The sequence below is a fragment of the Ostrea edulis genome, chromosome 5 (genome assembly GCF_947568905.1).
Source record: "Ostrea edulis chromosome 5, xbOstEdul1.1, whole genome shotgun sequence".
In the NCBI taxonomy this organism is placed as follows: Eukaryota; Metazoa; Mollusca; class Bivalvia; order Ostreida; family Ostreidae; genus Ostrea; species Ostrea edulis.
Window position 1 is genome coordinate 21,786,754 of NC_079168.1, and position 18,702 is coordinate 21,805,455.

Genomic DNA, 18,702 nt, shown 5'->3' on the forward strand with positions numbered 1-18,702 from the left:
GCAAGATTTCAAGGCTGACATAAACTGAATTAAAATACTTAATGAATTAAATTCACATTGATGTTTACCTGAAGGATCAAAGCAACAGCTGGTTATCCTGTGCCTTCTCACAGTTGCTTTGTCACGTGATAAAAAGATGGTGGTTCGTATATTGCATTGGTAAACATGTGATTTGGATTAGTTGATACTCGCAGATTTACTTCTATTATAAAATTATCCTGACAGAAGCTGATGTTGATTTTTCGGGGATGAAAGAAACGTTTGTTCAATCTTTCTGAGTGTCTCTCAAACAAATACTTTTGCAAATGATTTGACTGAACAGAATTTCGCACATCTTTGCACCTTTATCGTCTGTTTCATTGCTTGTGCCTCGATTAAATTCTGTCACAGCTAATATTTTTCCACGAGCCTTTCACCATTTTGACCCACAGTTTCAAAGTCCGTAGTTTTAAGGTTTGGTAAGATTTTCATACCTCTTAGAGCTGCAAATGTATAATACGACTTCATCGTTTTGTTCGATAAACCCTGAACAGTGATAGACAGAAGGCGGTGCATGTGTATACAGTGCCTTTTCCTCCCGCTCTTATTTTTCTCAATAAAGACGAAAGACAGCTGTTTGCAAGTGAGAAATCCTCCCTCATATTATCAAAGGTTGACCCGTTGTTTTTCACATATCTGCATATTACTTGTGTAATATTCAACGACGAATTATTTTTGTAGGCAAAATCTTGAAGCATGGCACACAATTCAACACTGCTATACTTCAGGGTGCCCATGCCATAAGTAAATGCTTTAAATACTAAATTGTGTTCCAGTTATCGTCTTTATTTACTGATGGTTCGTTCCGTTTAGCTCGCTCATGTTGCAGCAGAAGTCACTGAATCGTTGTGCGCTTTCGAATTTTTTTTATTTTTTTTTTTATAGACCTCATCGAATTTATCAGTGTTTTATTATGAAATCATATAAAATAGATTTGTTTTCGGCATATTTTGTTCGATTAAATATATAAATTTGCTTTGAAGTTTTGAGGATTATTTTATCTCTGAAAGTGATTCAAATCAAATGATTGTAGGCGTACAAAGCTCAGTAAGAATCGCGCTCACCTTAAAGGGAAATTCAAAGCGTTTTCGATGTACCTTACTTTAGGGATGTAATATCTGATCCAGGAGTCATTTCTCAACTTTAATCGACGTTCCCATGCTTAATACAGCTTATTATCAACGATGTCGACTGAATTAGGAAGGGGGGTAAAGACTGCGTGTACATGTAAGAGGATGGAGAATGTGAAATTCAACACTTGTTACCTAATAAAGATATTAATGGCCAATTTGGTGAACATTGTCCATATGCTTCCTGTGAAATTGATAATGTGCAAAAATGTTGACGGATGAAGCACGGTGGATGAGGATTTTTGAGTTACAGGTATCATACAGTACTGATTGCAAAAGGTAGCCTGATAGAATGTCCCTTTTAAGAGACTGTAAACTATGATCCACAGATCATAAACATTGATGTCCAATAAGTGAATCCACAACATGAGTACAGATGCCACTATAATCGTTATATGCAGGCAATTAAAGTTAATTGGGGGAACATTTTAAACTTCTTGCAACCATTAGTAAATGCAATATTGATAAGTGTATTGTCAGTCTTGACAGCGGTTCCCATCCAAAGAAATATTTGACTTTCATTTGAGCTGGGAAGAAATTAACCTTGAATAGTAAATGTGTTGTGTATTGGAATGCAGAATGTACTCGAAGGTCAGAATCCATGACAGCACCGTCTCCATTCCGTTCGACCTCAAAGAGCAAACACTGTAGATGAGTACTTGTACAAACATTCAGATTCCCTGTCTACAGATAGCATACTGACAAGATAAGAACGAAGTAGGCTGTCTTATTTTTCCCGAGCGAAGAATGCATGCATTTAATAAATGAATGACTTTTTTCAGCGAATATGACGTAATGAACTGACAGCAGAGCAAGATTTGGGTTTTGCTTTGAGGCCCTCCGTGTTTGTCTTTGACGTTGAATAAGTATATCGCAACACAAAACATGATATATGCATTACGTAGACGAACGTGTGGTAACAATACTTACATGGTAGTGTCAAGAAAGTCCATGTGTTTATGTTTAGTAGCAGTTCTTCCACGACAGTGGCCAGACCATTCCGTATGTTTACGTTTAGTACCAGTGGCGGACGATCAAAACGACATTTCGCTGATTGGTTGTATATTGTTTAACGTCCCTCTCGAGAATCTTTCACTCGTATGGAGACGTCACCATTGCCAGCGAAGGGCTGTAAAATTTAGGCCTATGTTCAGCGCTTACGGCCTTTGAGCAAGGTTGATTGATTGATTAATTGTTTGTTGTTTTACCTTCCGTCGAAATTTTTTCAACCTTATTGAGACATCATTAGCTTTAAGGGAAGTACCACAAATTTAGACCTATGCTTAGCGCTTAGGCGGCCGTTTCACTAACCGATCTTAGATCGTAAACGTACGATTACGTTTACGACCACTTTGACGTGCCCGTATACGAGCGTTTCACGAAACATGTAGTCGTAGACAAGGGACCTCGGTTTTTGCGGTCTCATCCGAAGGACCGCCCCATTTAGCCGCCTCTTACGACAAGCAAGGGATACTTAGGACCTATTCTAACCATTTTATTTTTTTTTTATATTTGCTACGTGTATTATTTCAATTAACGTTGAATCAATCAGTTTTGCATGTATTAAAAAGACTGTTTACTTATAACGGTTTATTTACTTTTCCGCGATGAAAGCAAAATTAGAATGTTGGAACTTTTCTCATGCATCACAACTGTAACACACAACCTTCCGCATTCCGGAAGAGTTATCGTTTCTTTTGTAATTTCGTAATATTCAAATTAGTTCAAATTGACTTCATAGTCATTTAAAAAGAAAAGAAAAGTTCTGTCCCAAACCTCAAAATCGGGGAGGGAGCAAGCCTTCATCCTACCAGTGCACTGAGTACATGAGTTCAATTTTACATTTCCACCACCATTAATGACTATTACTGTACATATTTATAGATAATATAGATCTTAGGATACATGTATAGAAATAACGAACTTTGCATGTATAGATAACGGGCTAATTACATGTACATTGTCAAAAAAGTGTTGAATGTGATTTTTCATACCACTGCATAGCGGTCGGTTAAAATGACTTGAAAAAATCTAACAAATTGAGTAAATATCAACATACGGTTGACAAAATACCCGGTAGTCGGTACTGTGGGTTTTTTTGCGTTGACTTCCGCTACCAAAAGTCAAAATTTTAATCTTATAATCCTGGTTTTGGTATTCACTTGATAATGTTTAAATCGGGTAAATATTTTGTATAAAAAATTAATCTTATCTAACCATAACTACTTTGTATACAAGAGCAATCGCAACTTCTCGGGTCTCAGGAAAAGCGTTTTTCCATTTGCCGGAAAGTCCCGAGAACGTGCGATTGATACAAGATGCATAATTTTCGTAACTTTTTACTGAAGTGTTTCTAAATCTTATAGTTCCTATATTCTGTATTTCTTAGAAATTTTCTGAATAAATAAACATGTTTTAAGTTTTGTATATACATGTATGAAGATCCATGTATGAAGAGATGAAATGTATACAGTTTGTTATCAAGTACTAGTACAGTACATGCTTATATCTGAGGTTGGTTTATTGCTCCCGCTCGAGAATTTTTCACTCATTTAGATACATCATCATTGCCCATGAAGGGCTGCGAAATTTTGGCCCATGCTCGGCGCTTACGGCCTTTCAGCAGAGAGGGGTCTTTATCGTACCACATCTGCTGTGACACGGGACATCCGTTTTTGCAGTCTCATCCGAAGGACCGCCCCATTTAGTCGCCTCGTAGTTTTACGAAAAGTCAAGGGGTACTGAGCGAGAACTTCTTCCAGCCCGGATCCCCATATATCGGAGGTATCGTTAATATTATTTATTGATTTCTCAAGCAAGATGAGGTGATTGCGGTCATAGACAAAGTAATTCTCATCTATAGTCTCATAGTAGCAACTGCTACAATGTAGGTGTAGGTTTCATAGTGGGGAGAAACAATTGACATGTAAATACACTGTAGTGTGACGTACTGTCAGAACAGAGGAGAGGTGAAAACATTCTGTCCGCCTATCATTTTACTCAAAATCCTCAGCAACGAGGAAAAATGTTATAACTATATTAAAATGATTATTGTTTTAATATGATATGGTAAAAGGTGCAATTTCCAAGAAGAAAAAAATGTTTTTAAAGAAACTTACTAATACAAAGTTTTCTACCTCCTTTTAAAGAGTTCCAAATTGTTACAGTTGTTTTTTTTTTGGTTTTTTTTTTTTTTTTTTTTTTACAAAATTGGGACGTGTTTGAAAGTTTTCTTACTGTAGAATATTCATTGAGTATTTAAAAACATGATGCACCAGAGCAACTCTTTAATCAATGTGTGGAAAGAAATCAAGCGATTACAGAGTGTCTTTCTACAAGAAAGTTCTGAAAACAAATACACAGTAAACGTTTTGATTAACTTGACTTAATTCAGTTTGTACTGTTGCTATGTTTACAAAATTTGCATATTTATTCACATGTTGTATAGAAATATTGAAAAATAGAGAATTTCGATTTATTTGTAACAAGCGTCCTTAAATCAATTATAACTTGCCGCATCTGCGAAAGACCTTTCCCATTGGATTTTAACTTTCTTCTTTGGGAGCCTCATGTGGATACAAGCTGATAATCTTAATGGTTTTATTCTTTGGGTAAAAATGTTTCGCAAATACTAAAAAAACAAGTAATGAAAATTTGACGGACAGACGAAACTTTAATGGTAGTAAAAGGTATTTTCTAGCGTTTGGGAGGGTGATCGATAAGAATCGATAGAGATGCACTCACAACATTAAAACCCAACGACCAACTGATTATATTGGTAATCCCAAAAGTTGAAGATTTAATGATGATAATTAATTCTATGAATGATCTCTTAATATAATTCGCTTAGACATTTAGTTTGATCAGGCTGGTGTGTTTTATCATTTGACAGGATTGCAATAACTTCCCCCATGAATACCGATTTTCATTATACACTTTAATTCAGGTTTCTGTAGGCCTACATTTCGTGACTTTGGCGTCCCTGGTTAAGGTGTACTGTAATTTTCATATATGACTCATGACAATTCACTAACTTATTCCTATCCAGCAAAGTCCGGTTGTGAACCTTTTCACAATGTATATTTGAAATATTTTAGACCTATCCTATCAAGAGGTCCATGGGCCACATTGCTCAACTGAACAATTGTAGTTTCCCACGTAGAACACCCAATCCCAATCTCAATCCCAATTATGACCTACTCTGGCCCCGGGGATGAACAAATGTTAATTTATCTTCTGATGTAATGTATGGAATTGAAAAGGCAGCGTTTTGAAAATAAAAAAGTTTTCTATGCATTCGTGAATAAATCTGGTACGGCGTGGATGCCTGCTTATCAATTCCCTTTGTAGTTCTAGAAACAAGGAATTTCGAAGGCGTTTCCTATAAATTTCTATGTAAAATTTGAACCGTTATGCCCTGGACCAGGGGGTCATTGGGTTATTAAGCTTGAATCTAAACTACATACATGAGAATGCTTGCATATTAATCTGACACATTTCTTGAAAAGAATTTCAAAGACGTTTAAAAATATATTCCATCAATAAATTAAACCCCAACTGAACCCTGGGCTATTGATGTAGATAAATTGTAACAAAACTATACATGAGGGTCTTTAGATATTCATTTAACAGAGTGTATCCCCTGTTATTCTTGAGAAGAAAGATTTGTCAGGAATTTATGCTATTAGACTAGTTATCCTCACGTCCCGGGTATCACAGTTTCGAAATGATCTCATTGATATATACACGCATAATGAAACCGTTTTGGCGTTTCTGGTTCAGTGTGTCTTGAGAATTATTTTGATATCCCCCACCCCCACCCTACCCATACATCCCTATGGCATCGACATCGAAAATTAAACCCAGAACCTAACGGTGACAAAGAGAGCGCCCTAATATAGCCACTTTACTACGGAGTTCGGTCGTGTATACATGTAAGCGAGACGATGCCGTAGTTAAGACATAATGTAAGGCTACTGTACAGTAAAAAGTCATCTACCTCTGAACTCTTCTAGCAAATTAGTTCCGTAACAATACCGACAAACAGTGGCTCTAAGTAAATGAAATCAAAGAGAGTCTACCGGGCCGAAACCTTTATACCAAATGTATATTGATGAGTTATTACCCAAATAAAGAGAAGTGCCCGGGTCAAGGAATATTGATCATCTCGTTTAAATTATTAATACTTCCTGATATTTTCTAGGATTTGGGGAATTTACTGATGGCCGGCACGTTATAATAACAATCAATTTTTACGTATAATTGGAAACATTTTTATACTGCTCTGATGAATAATTCAATGGAAATGATTTTTTTAAAGTCATCAGTTCAGAAGATAAAAGAAGATAGACGATTTCCCAGAATGGTTGAATATTTATGTAGCAGTAAAGTGCAAGAAATAAAATACAAATCATGTATAAGAAAGTGAATATAACGAGAACTGTGAACATTCTCATCAATCTTAAAAGAACACAAAATTGAGAGTAGGGCAACCACAGACCCCTGGACACACCGTATATATATATATATATATATATATATATATATATTCGTTATAAAGACCATAGAATTTGCAAAATGATTAACTATACTTCATTTTAACACAAACAACATAACACTAACATACACCACTTGACAGCCAGCCATGATTGCTGGACGCCCGTAATTTATTGTATTTAAATACACATTACAGAATTCGCAGAAAAAGAAGTCGTTTTCCCATGTACAAACAATAAGATAACCTTCCAACTCCATATACAGAATATGAGCAATACATAAATAACAATACTTTTAAATATACCTCCAATCCCCTCTATATAGCATCAGGGCCGGCCAGGAAAAAACTAGAAATAAAATGATGAAAATTGCAAAAAACTCTAGAAAACCTGTGTCCGTTGCCAAGTGCCGCTGGATGCAGGGGTTTGTGAACGGACCTCACAACTTATTTGTAAATTTTTAACCTTTGCATGGCATGAATGAAAACATAAGATTTAATTGTACATTAAGTTTTGTCTATCTCGTGACGAGCGGCTGCTAGAAGTGAAAACCTGAATTGCAGCTCGAAAACCTGTTTTTCTAACTCACATTCTATTGGCTAATGGTAGATCATTCCATTCTACCTATACAATATACTGTACCGTCAATACAACATTTTCCCGCTATTACTAACGAAACGCGGGAAAATATAATTATTTGTCGGTAACATGCCTCGATTTAACAAGAGTACCGCAAATGGTACAATATACGCCCGTCGGACAATGAAATTCAACCTTGAAGCATAGTATGCACTCTGAATTGATACAACACACATTCTGAATAGAAAAGCCTTAAAGTGGGTCATGGTGCACCAATCCATCTGACATATGAACTGATTATGTATTTCTCTGAAAAGGAGGTTGTGACAAAATATCGGTACAATATATATCTATGATGATAAAAAGTCCAGGAAACCATTTGATCTACTTTTAGCCCTAAAGTAGGTCATGGTGCAGCAATTAAGTTGGAATGTTTGAAATGTGAAGTGGTTATGTACATGCATTTTTCCGAGAGGGAGGTTGTGACAAAATTTCAGAGCAATACCTGTGACCATACCGAAAAAAATCTGGAAAACTGTTTGATCTACTTCTACCCCTAAAGTAGGTCATAGTGCACCAATCCAGCTGAAATGCTAACTACACTTGTAGTCCTCCAAGAGGAAGCCTCTGACTGAATATCAGGGCAATATCTGTATCCGTAATGAAAAAAGCCCGGAAAACTGCTTGACATATTTTTAGCCCAAAAGTAGGTCAAGGATGGACCAATCCAGCTGAAATTCAAACCGAACTTATATTACTCTGAGAGGAAGCCTTTGACTAAATAGGTCAAGGATGGACGAATCCAGCTGAAATGCAAACTGAACTTGTATTGCTCCAAGAGGAAGCCTGTGATTAAAATTCAGCGCAATATATATGTATGTATTTGTAATATAAAAAAAGCCCGGAAAACTGTTTGACCTATTTTTAGCCCAAAAGTAGGTCAAGGACGGACCAATCCAACTGAAATCCAAACTGAACTTGTATTTCTCCGAGAGGAAACTTATGTGTAAATTTCAGGGCAATATCTGTATCTGTAACGAAAAAATTCCGGAAAACTATTTGACCTACTTATAGCCCTAAAGTAGGTCAAGGACGGAACAATCCAGCTGAAATGCAAACTCACTCTAACACTTCTTGAGGGCGAATTTTTGACCAAATATCAAAGTCGTACATGTTTTTGTTACGAAAAGCATGACCTCGGACGGACGGACGGACAGCCAGCCAGCCAGACAGACGCACGGACAGCACCATAACATAAAATGACGGGCGTATAAAAATTAATCATATGCAGAACACACCGTCGCATATCGAATCAGTATAGAAACAAAAACGCCATAAGCAGGTGATAATGGAATATTCCAACATAAACATGGGAAGTTGACGATGCAGAGGCTGAGGTTATCCCATTTGTCATAAAGTTGAGATGTTACCTTACCGTTAACGTTCAATAAAATATCCAACTATGTTCAGTGTATATGGAAGACTCTGTAATGTCTTTTGAGTTCACTGGAATATATCGAATCGACGTATGAATGAAAGACAGTATTGCAGAGAGATCAAACGTCGTCGATGTATGTAATTATATTTGAGTTAAAGGCCACAGCTGGTGTTTTTTTCTGAAACAAGAATATGTCATTATGATTGCTTTCAGCAGCAGCATCTATCTAATCTACATGTACACTGTAGTGCCGCGCGCAAACAATATAAATGGATAAACCATTTCTCTCGCCATTGTACGAAGTATTAAACTGTAAATGCCATTCTCTCATAAAATGCGTATTAGGCGGGTATAAACCGAATCATCAACTCCCAGGAGACTCATGTTGGTAATTTCAGTAGATTTTACAGTAATTTTATGATTTTGTCACAAGATATAGTTTAATTAAATTTCCCACAGTTGCTTGGTCTCTGCTATTTATCAAAGAGTATGCACATTCTGAAGGTAAACAATCATGGTAACGCAAGTTCGTTTATATTTAAAAAAAACAAAAAACAAAAAAAAACAACAACAAAAAAACACACACACACACACGCTACAACTTTCAAAGATTCTTTTCATGAAAACGACAGAAATGTGTGTCATATCGGATTTTTCTGTCCCTACTAAACATGTTATTGATTTACGGTGATACACAAAGGAAAATGATATTGGTTTACAATTTTCAATAATGCTTTAAATTTTATATCTAATTGAATTTTCTGAATAATACATTTATATTATTAAAGGGCAGGTAAATTGTAAATTTTGATGATGCACTAAACTTTGATTTTAACATGTAAGGGACTTCAATCCTGTATTGCAAGTAATATACTACATGTACATGTACTAGTACATTCGGACAGAAAGAAAAAAAACATTACTGCTGCAATACATGTTACATGTACTACAAATGCTTAACAAGGAGCGCAGCGAGTCCTACAGATTAGGATAAGGAAAATTCGGGTTTACATTATTATATATGTCCAATGGATTCTGGACGTTGAGAAAAAATTCTCATCTTTTTGATCTCGTTAAGTCGCATCTCGTTAAGCTGATATTATGAACTTATGTGGATTATCTCAATTTCATCCTAGTCTTATGATTTCATACAAAAAGCAGTGCGTCATATTGATTAGAAATCAGGCCTAATCTTTAGCGAAATGTAATATTGATCATAGCCAAGGCCAATCGGAATAATGTTCGACTTTTCCGTCAAGTAGAGAAAAAAGCTTCTGATATAGGCACCAAAATACAACAATTTTCATGGTGAAACAGTGAAGCCCCTTGGAGAGTTTGCCAACTATGCGAGGCAAATGCGACATATACAAAACTCTAGATCTATCTGCTGTCAATTTTGTCGTCTTTTTTTATATTGATTAATACTGAATTATTAGTGGAATAAAACGTTTATATAAGAAATGCTGCTTCAATTTACACGTGGTTTCATGTGTTTTACAAAAGATGGCAACTTTCAAAAACTGTTATAATATGATACTAGAGAGAGAAACGCTTATCTTAAAAGCGACCGTTGACTGTGAAATAGATATAGAATCTAAGGCACGCCTTTTTTTTCTTTTTTTTTAAAAATACATTTATTCCTCTTAAAAAATGTCTCATAAATCTTATAAGATATATTCTTATAAAAACTATAAGATATCTTCTAAAGTTTATGAGATATCTTATTCCTTTCTATCTTATAAATGATTTGAGATATCTTATAATTTTTCTTTATAATATAATTATCTTATAAAACATATAAGATGTCTTATACGTTTTATAAATCATCTCATAAACTTTATAAGATATCCAATGGTTTGTGGTTGGATATGATTTCTATCCAACGAGTTGTGTGTTTTCTGTTCCCGCTCCAAGGCTGGGGAAGGAAAACCCACAACGAGTTGGATAATAATAATATCCAACCACAAACCATGGAAGATTCTTCTCATCAAATATCTTATTCTAACAGACCATTGAATTTGCATTTCCGAATTATTCTCTTTGGATTACCTCAAACCGCTACAAATGGAGACGTCACCATTGCCGGTGAAGGGTTGAAAAATTTAGGTCTATCGTCCGCGCTTACAGCCTTCGAGCAGGGAGGGATCATTATCGTGCCACACCTTCTGTGACATGGGGACTGCTGTTTTTACGGTCTCATCCAAAGGATCATCCCATTTAGTCGCTTCTTACAACAAATAAGAAGTATTGAGGACCTATTCTAACCCGGAATGGTTCTTGAGAAGATTGATAAAAAAAATTCCCAATAATATCTTAATGTAAAATTTTGATCCCCTATTGTGGCCCCAGTCTACACTCAGGGGCTATGATTTTAACAAACTTGATTTTGCATTTTGGCAACAGCTTCCATGTAAATTCAAACTTTTCTGGCCCACCAGTGGGTTCTTGAGAAAAAGATTTTCCCTTTATATTTGCATTTAAAAATTCCATCCCCTATTGTAACCCACCCTTCCCGGGAGGAAGGGGGGGGGGTGGGGGGTCATGATTTTATCAAACTTTAATATGCACTATGTCAAGAAGCTTTCAGGCAAATTTTAACTTTTATGGCCCAATCAGAGGGTTTCTAGATTACCCCACCCTAATTTTACATTTTTGTGATTATCTCCCTTTGAAGAAGCATGACCCTTCATTTGAAGAAACTTGAATCCCCTTCACCCAAGAATAATTTGTACCAAGTTTGATTGAAAGTTTATTTAAGTTTTAAATTCAGGGCAGTTCTGTGTGTATGAGTTACTATGTACTAATCTGTATAGCTGTGTGTGTATGAGTGACTAGGTACTAATCTTTATAGCTCTGTGTATGAGTGACTAGGTACTAATCTGTATAGCTGTGTGTATGAGTGACTAGGTACTAATCTGTGTAGCTTTGTGTATGAGTGACTAGGTACTAATCTGTATAGCTCTGTGTATGAGTGACTAGGTACTAATCTGTATAGCTGTGTGTATGAGTGACTAGGTACTAATCTGTATAGCTCTGTGTATGAGTGACTAGGTACTAATCTGAATAGCTGTGTGTATGAGTGACTAGGTACTAATCTGTGTAGCTTTGTGTATGAGTGACTAGGTACTAATCTGTATAGCTGTGTGTGTGAGTGACTAGGTACTAATCAGTATATATATGTGTATGAGTGACTAGGTACTAATCAGTATAGCTGTGTGTATGAGTGACTAGGTACTAATCTGTATAGCTGTATGTGTATGAGTGACTAGGTACTAATATGTATAGCTGTGTGTATGAGTGACTAGATACTAATCTGTATAGCTGTGTGTATGAGTGACTAGGTACTAATCTGTATAGCTGTGTGTGTATGAGTGACTAGGTACTAATCTGAATAGCTGTGTGTATGAGTGACTAGGTACTAATCTGTGTAGCTTTGTGTATGAGTGACTAGGTACTAATCTGTAGAGCTGTGTGTATGAGTGACTAGGTACTAATCTGTATAGCTGTGTGTATGAGTGACTAGCTACTAATCTGTATAGCTGTGTGTATGAGTGACTGGGTACTAATCTGTATAGCTGTGTGTATGAGTGACTGGGTACTAATCTGTATAGCTGTGTGTATGAGTGACTAGGTACTAATCTGTATAGCTGTGTGTATGAGTGACTGGGTACTAATCTGTATAGCTGTGTGTATGAGTGACTGGGTACTAATCTGTATAGCTGTGTGTATGAGTGACTAGATACTAATCTGTATAGCTGTATGTATGAGTGACGAGGTACTAATCTGTGTAGCTTTGTGTATGAGTGACTAGGTACTAATCTGTATAGCTGTGTGTATGAGTGACTAGGTACTAATCTGTAGAGCTGTGTGTATGAGTGACTAGGTACTAATCTGTATAGCTGTGTGTATGAGTGACTAGGTACTAATCTGTGTAGCTTTGTGTATGAGTGACTAGGTACTAATCTGTATAGCTGTGTGTATGAGTGACTATGTACTAATCCTTATAGTTCCCTTATTTATGAATGACTGAAAGTTTCCAAGCTGAATTTTGGTTCACCTTATGAAATACCTTAACCTTTTTGGTCACAAAGCTTTAACTTTGACCTTTCAATTCAATGAATTTGAACTCTTTAATATGTTGATAAAGGTTAAAGTTGCAAACAAAGAAACACTGTCAGTCAAAAAGAGATAAGTGTCACACCTTTCATCTATGAGGTATAAAGATTCTTATGACAAAATGTTTTCTGGGAAGACCATATATATGCTATTAATAGTATGACATAACCATTACATCTACATATTTGTATCTGAATTTAAGTTTTCTTATTCAATAAGTTGAATTAGCATGAAACAAGGGGCATAGGCAAGGAGATAATTCATGTGCATGCACATTAAGGCAGGGTGTTGAGGGCTTCCCAGCTGAATGCTTTCAAGAAAACTGAATCTGATTTTCCAGAATATAGCTAGGCTTATAAAAGATACATCACGTGTTTTTAAAATTTTCATTTTCATCCTATATTCATGTATAGTGAATAGTAATGTTAGCAAAATATATAGCGCTTTGATGTTCATTGTAATTCTCTTCCATTAGTACAAGTCCGCACATTTCTTAATAATTTATTTGAGCACTAGCGAAAAAGTAGATAATTAAAATATGTATTCTGGTGTCATTTAAAGTTATAAAGAAAAAATATGAATAATTCATGATATCATGAAATGATTGTGAATTATTTGATAATTATCATTGTGCTCTGTAAATTAACGAGGAAGATAAAACAACGTGTATACAATAATATTAATATTCATACACTTAAGTCATTGTTTATTGGATAGGAAATGTTAGGTTTCTTTGCTTTTTCTCTAAGAAAACTGAAACAATTCACAGCCCCCACATCCACCTCTGTCTCCCTGAAAGTAGTAATCATTTTTTCAAATACATGTATTTGAACCAATTCATGGGATATATGACATGTTTACGATTAGTTATAGGTATCTGTTTATTGTAGTTTTATTTTTACATACTAGTTTTTAGAAAATTTATTACATGTACCACTTATTTTAGGTAAGTTATCAAAGAATGAAAGCCCTGTGGTAAAACTAAGGTAGCTGAATTGTTATAAAGAATTGGGAGTTTCATGGTAAATTATTTTTATGTTGAGAATTACGGTAATCAATTACATTTATATATTAACCATATGTAATTTAAGAATTTGAAACGATTCTATTTTTAAAAAATTAGTTGTTTTATAAATGGGACTCTCGGAGTACATCCAAAACTGGGTACATCTAAAAAAAAAAAGTGATATTTGAAAACCATCTTCCAAAACATGTGATCCTGCATTGTAAATCTAAGAATCACACATTCCAAAATTGTTACTTAAACCGAAATATAATATATCAGTCCCCTTTCCTTGTTTTTGACAAACTCTCTATGGAGACTCCTTTGTGCTAATTTTGTTGGTAATTGCTAAGTTGGTAATTGACCTAACCAACTGCAATGAGGTAGTACATGTATTTATATACCTATGGTCAAGCTTTGTTGATATATCATTTGTGATAAGCTAGGAAAAAACTAAATAATATCCTCAACCAGTCACTGAAGATGAGTGCAAAATGGTCAATCTGGACTAACTGCCATGATCTGAGTTGACAAAAACTTTTACAAGCAAGTTTCCTTTAAATTTCACCTACAAAACGAAGGAATTTAAATAAGGGACTTTTAAAATCTTGAAATCCAGAAAAATTGGGCTTCCTTATATACATGTACATGCTTGTGCAGGTTGTGTTCATGTAGCAACTACAAAACGCAGTACTAGTTTGTTCAAATACAAGACAATATGTAAAACTTTTCCAAAGGCTGTCAAAATGATACACTGTAGCCAATATTAATGGTTGTGCCTTATGTTAACCAGTATAACATATAAGTTAAATTCAATCAGTTAGGCAAAATTTGCTGCATATAATCAAGCTTTCTCTTGCTGTGCGAATTTCAGATTTTTCAAACCATGACCCTGGGTGAATGTGCATGAGGTCAAAAGAAATAAAAAGTTAAGATGAAGGTAGTTTGGAATTTGTAAAAATATCTCGGTAAATCCTCTTCTCCAGACAACAAGACTATACAGTCAAATTGTAATGCAAGCATTCTCATGAATAGAAGACTAAAGTTTGTTCAAACCCTGGGCACTGTGTTAAAATGACCCCCAAAAATGGGACCTGTAGCAAGCTGTTTTACTATTTATTCAAAAAAGAGATATCTCTTTAACTTTCAGAGATATCTCTCTAATCTAAAGAGATCTCTTTAATCCGTCTAGCTGATCATAAAACAATGAGCGGGTAATTAGCCCGCGAAAACTGCAGTTCTTGTGATTTCATTCAACATTTAGCTTCCACTTTAGGTGCAAAATATTTATGCAAGATCAACTTTTTAAAATCTAATTCAACCACACATGATATTGATGGAAAAGATCTAACCTTATCAAAGCGCACGAGTGGGAACATTTTCAGCACAGACTCCCTAGAAAACATTGGATTGAAATTCCAATTTCTAAGTTGATTTTTAATCCACTTATATGTTAGGTAAAGCCCCAATCTATCCACTATCAGAGCAGGAGGAAAAACAGCTACTACTTGGGTGGGAATTATTTAGTAAAAGTATTTACCAAATACAAAAGAAGCATTTGCAATCTAAAGTGAAAGTTAGTACTACACCGAGTCCCTTGTACATCATATTTTCTTTCTTTTTTATTTATTTACATGTACTTATGTAATGTTCTTTCCTTTCTTCTTTGTTCTCTCATCTTCATATATGTTATATGATTCATCAGTGTAGTATATGTATTTCTAATGTACTCTCTGCAAGGAGGAATAAAGTATTGAATGAATGAAGAGGAACATCATTATTAGTTAAATTTTTATAATCCATCTAGCTGATCACAGAACAATGAGCAGGTAATAGGCCGAAAAAATATTTATGTAAAATTTAATGCAACCACGCATGTGACCCGTATACTCATTAAAGCATATTTATACAGTTAACATTTCAAGAAAATGCTGTATGTGTATATGGAACTCGATTTACGAAAAAAGCTTTAAGATAGAGATATCTCTTTCACTTTAAGAAATATCTTTATAAGATTTTGAATAAAAGATATCTTAAAACAGAAAAGATAATCTCTTTCCAAGTTCAAAATTGATATCTCTCTGACTGAAAGAGATATCTCTCTTGATTTTTAAAAATTATTCTTAAATACACACGGATTGCAGTGACCCAAAGCTGAAGCGCGACAAAATTGTGTTACATGGCAGAAGTTGGAATTGAAGAGATGCAGGCATTTTCTGCTTTCGCGATGTGCACACATTGTATGAATGAAAAATACACACATCTTTACACATATAGACTATTTTTTATTTACCTTGTCAAACAAATGTACTAGATCTACTGTTCAACACGGTAGAGACAACACACTCTACATGTTCAGCCATTTCGATCTTGTGCATTTATTACCTCATATACAAAAGGTGAAGATCATAGATGAGAAGTAACCATTGTAGTCAATTTATTAAGGTTATGTCTTTAACTTTTAAATATAAGATATATCTCTTTTACACGGGTAGAGAGATATCTATTCAACTTAAAGAAATATCACCATAACATTAAGAGTATAATATCTCAAAGTTAAAGAGACATCTCTTTTTCGAATAAATAGTCAAACGGCTTGCCATTATTAAGTGACCATATCCTGTTTTTACTATTTTCTAACTTTCTCCCTGAGGTGGGTCTGGTTCCTTATATCAAACTGTTACAACAGAGAGACCACAGGACAGACATATTTAGAGAAATGAGATTTTGTAAACTAATGTACACCTCTTTCATGACGAGTATAGAACCTAGCTCCTTCAGGAAAACAAACAGGAATTGCATACATATAGCTGTAAAATATAGTAGCTAAAAATCAGCTGCAGTAACTAGATTTAAACTAAAAACATAATTAAAGAGTGGAGGTTCAATATGCATAACATACACATGTATATTGTACATAAATGATTCAAGGCACCTTTTTTTAATAATGTCATGTCACTAAAATTGAAATTAGATAAGTATTTTAGTGGTTCTAACCTAATTTAAGAGCTGCTTACCTTCAGATTCAGTTGGATCACTTTTAAATTGCTACATGTATGGGGACTTCTAAGCATCGGAGATGATTCAAACAAAAGTTTTCTTAAGTGCTAGGTTCTTGATGGTGTACAATTATTCTGCGAATAGGAATTTCAAGTTCAATATTGAATATGAAAATAAATATTGTATTATATTTTTCTCTGATGATGATGGAAATAATTATGTTCATTAAGGGCAATGTCACAAAACAATTTTGATGAAGTTATATTCATGAGGTTGATGTAGAACCAATCTGACTAAAGCACAAAACTCTATTATATATAATATTTTGATAAGATATAGGTATATGTACTTTAGTCAGATTGGATGTAGAACAATTCTTACAAAATGGTTCACCTGTGCAGGTAAGATTTCTCTGATATAAACCATGACCAACTCACAAAATGGCTAATTGAACACCTTTGTAGTTTAACTATGTTTTCCTTATTGTAATACATGCACTTCTAAATAACGAAATGGAAAAACAAATTGTAAAAAAACAAAATAAACAAACAATTAGGCGCAGTAATGGTGATCCATCCCTGAACATAGGAGATATCAAAGTCGAGAGAATTGAAAACCACTTTAAACTATGATACATGTACGTACTGCATGATTTTAACATTCGTATTGATCAAGTAGCTGTATATATACACCTGTGGCAGATCACAGGTGATCACAGTTAGTATATGAAGAGCATCAAAATAGATTTATGGGTCTCCGATTGAAATCTCAATTTGCTCTGTTGTATTTTCTTCAGCTACATTTGTATTTATCTTTAGTTTAATGGAAAAAACCATTACAATTTATCCTCAATTAATTGTTTCAATTTAAATATCGTTAAGTTCTTGAGAGGCTTACAAATACAAAAGCTGGTGCAGTTACATGTATGTCCTCCCTGTTCAAGCCCCTGTACTGACAGATTGTGCAAGCAAGTAACCATCAAGTTATGAATCGGAGAAGCAGGGAGGGTGTTATGAATCTGAGAAGCAGAGAGGGTGTTATGAATCTGAGAAGCAGGGAGGGTAAAAGTGCTCGTGTAGGCTAAGCCTACTGCCCAGTTTCATCAATCAATTTATTGAATATAAAAAGTTGAAAATGAAGCCGAGAAGCATACTGAAAATTTATTCAAAAAATAATATTACTAAATGCAACTATATAACTATTTTCAAATTGCTCTTTTAAATATTTAATATTGTGAAAGAAATGTGAAACTTTGTGTAGATATTTTTCCACTTGTATTTTTAAAAAAAAATAAAATATCTGAATCAAAATTTTCACCTGATCAATAGTCAGCTGGGAATCACTTGATTGGGCAATTCATTGCATGCAGCAATGTAGACATTCTATTTTTTTAAAATTGCTGAGACGCTAACTGATTTGCTCGACTTCTCAGGCCTAAACCTTGCATTGGAAAATATGATAAAATAGCCTGGACAGCCTGAGTATCAAGATTGTTGTCACCTAAAAAATTAAGTTTAAATCAAAATATTAAAGAATCATTTTGATTGTTAATTTGGGTAAAAGTTTTGGAAATAAATTTCACAACAATTGCATTCAATACATAACTTAATTGTTGATGATGACAAGTTTGTCCCCTAGCATAATGTTTTGCAAATAAGCAAATGTATTGGTTGTTCAACCCTATCAATCAACTCTCTCTCTCTCTCTCTCTCTGATGCATGAAACAGCACCTCTACAATGAATTTCCTCTAGCAGTACCGGATCTAAGGGTGCCCCCCCTCCCCTTAAATGGTAAAAAGGTCTCTTGTTTAGAAAGGAATAACTGATAGAAATAAATGACAAGATCTTTTGATTTATTGTTGCTTTTAATGGGGGAACTCATATATTGTATTTTATTCCAAA

At 34.7% G+C, this 18,702-nt stretch overlaps 1 protein-coding gene and 1 long non-coding RNA gene across 4 annotated transcripts in view; one reads left to right on the top strand and one right to left on the bottom strand.

The window, feature by feature from the left end:
- The window catches only part of LOC130054480 (uncharacterized), a 38,957-nt gene extending 38,186 nt beyond the window's left edge, over window positions 1-771 (bottom strand). The window contains exon 1 of the long non-coding RNA XR_008802788.1: window positions 69-771. This is a non-coding gene — a long non-coding RNA (uncharacterized LOC130054480). The remainder of the gene's footprint in view (window positions 1-68) is intronic.
- The window catches only part of LOC125652162 (myoglobin-like), a 67,063-nt gene that overhangs the window by 22,344 nt on the left and 26,017 nt on the right, over window positions 1-18,702 (top strand). The window lies entirely within an intron of this gene.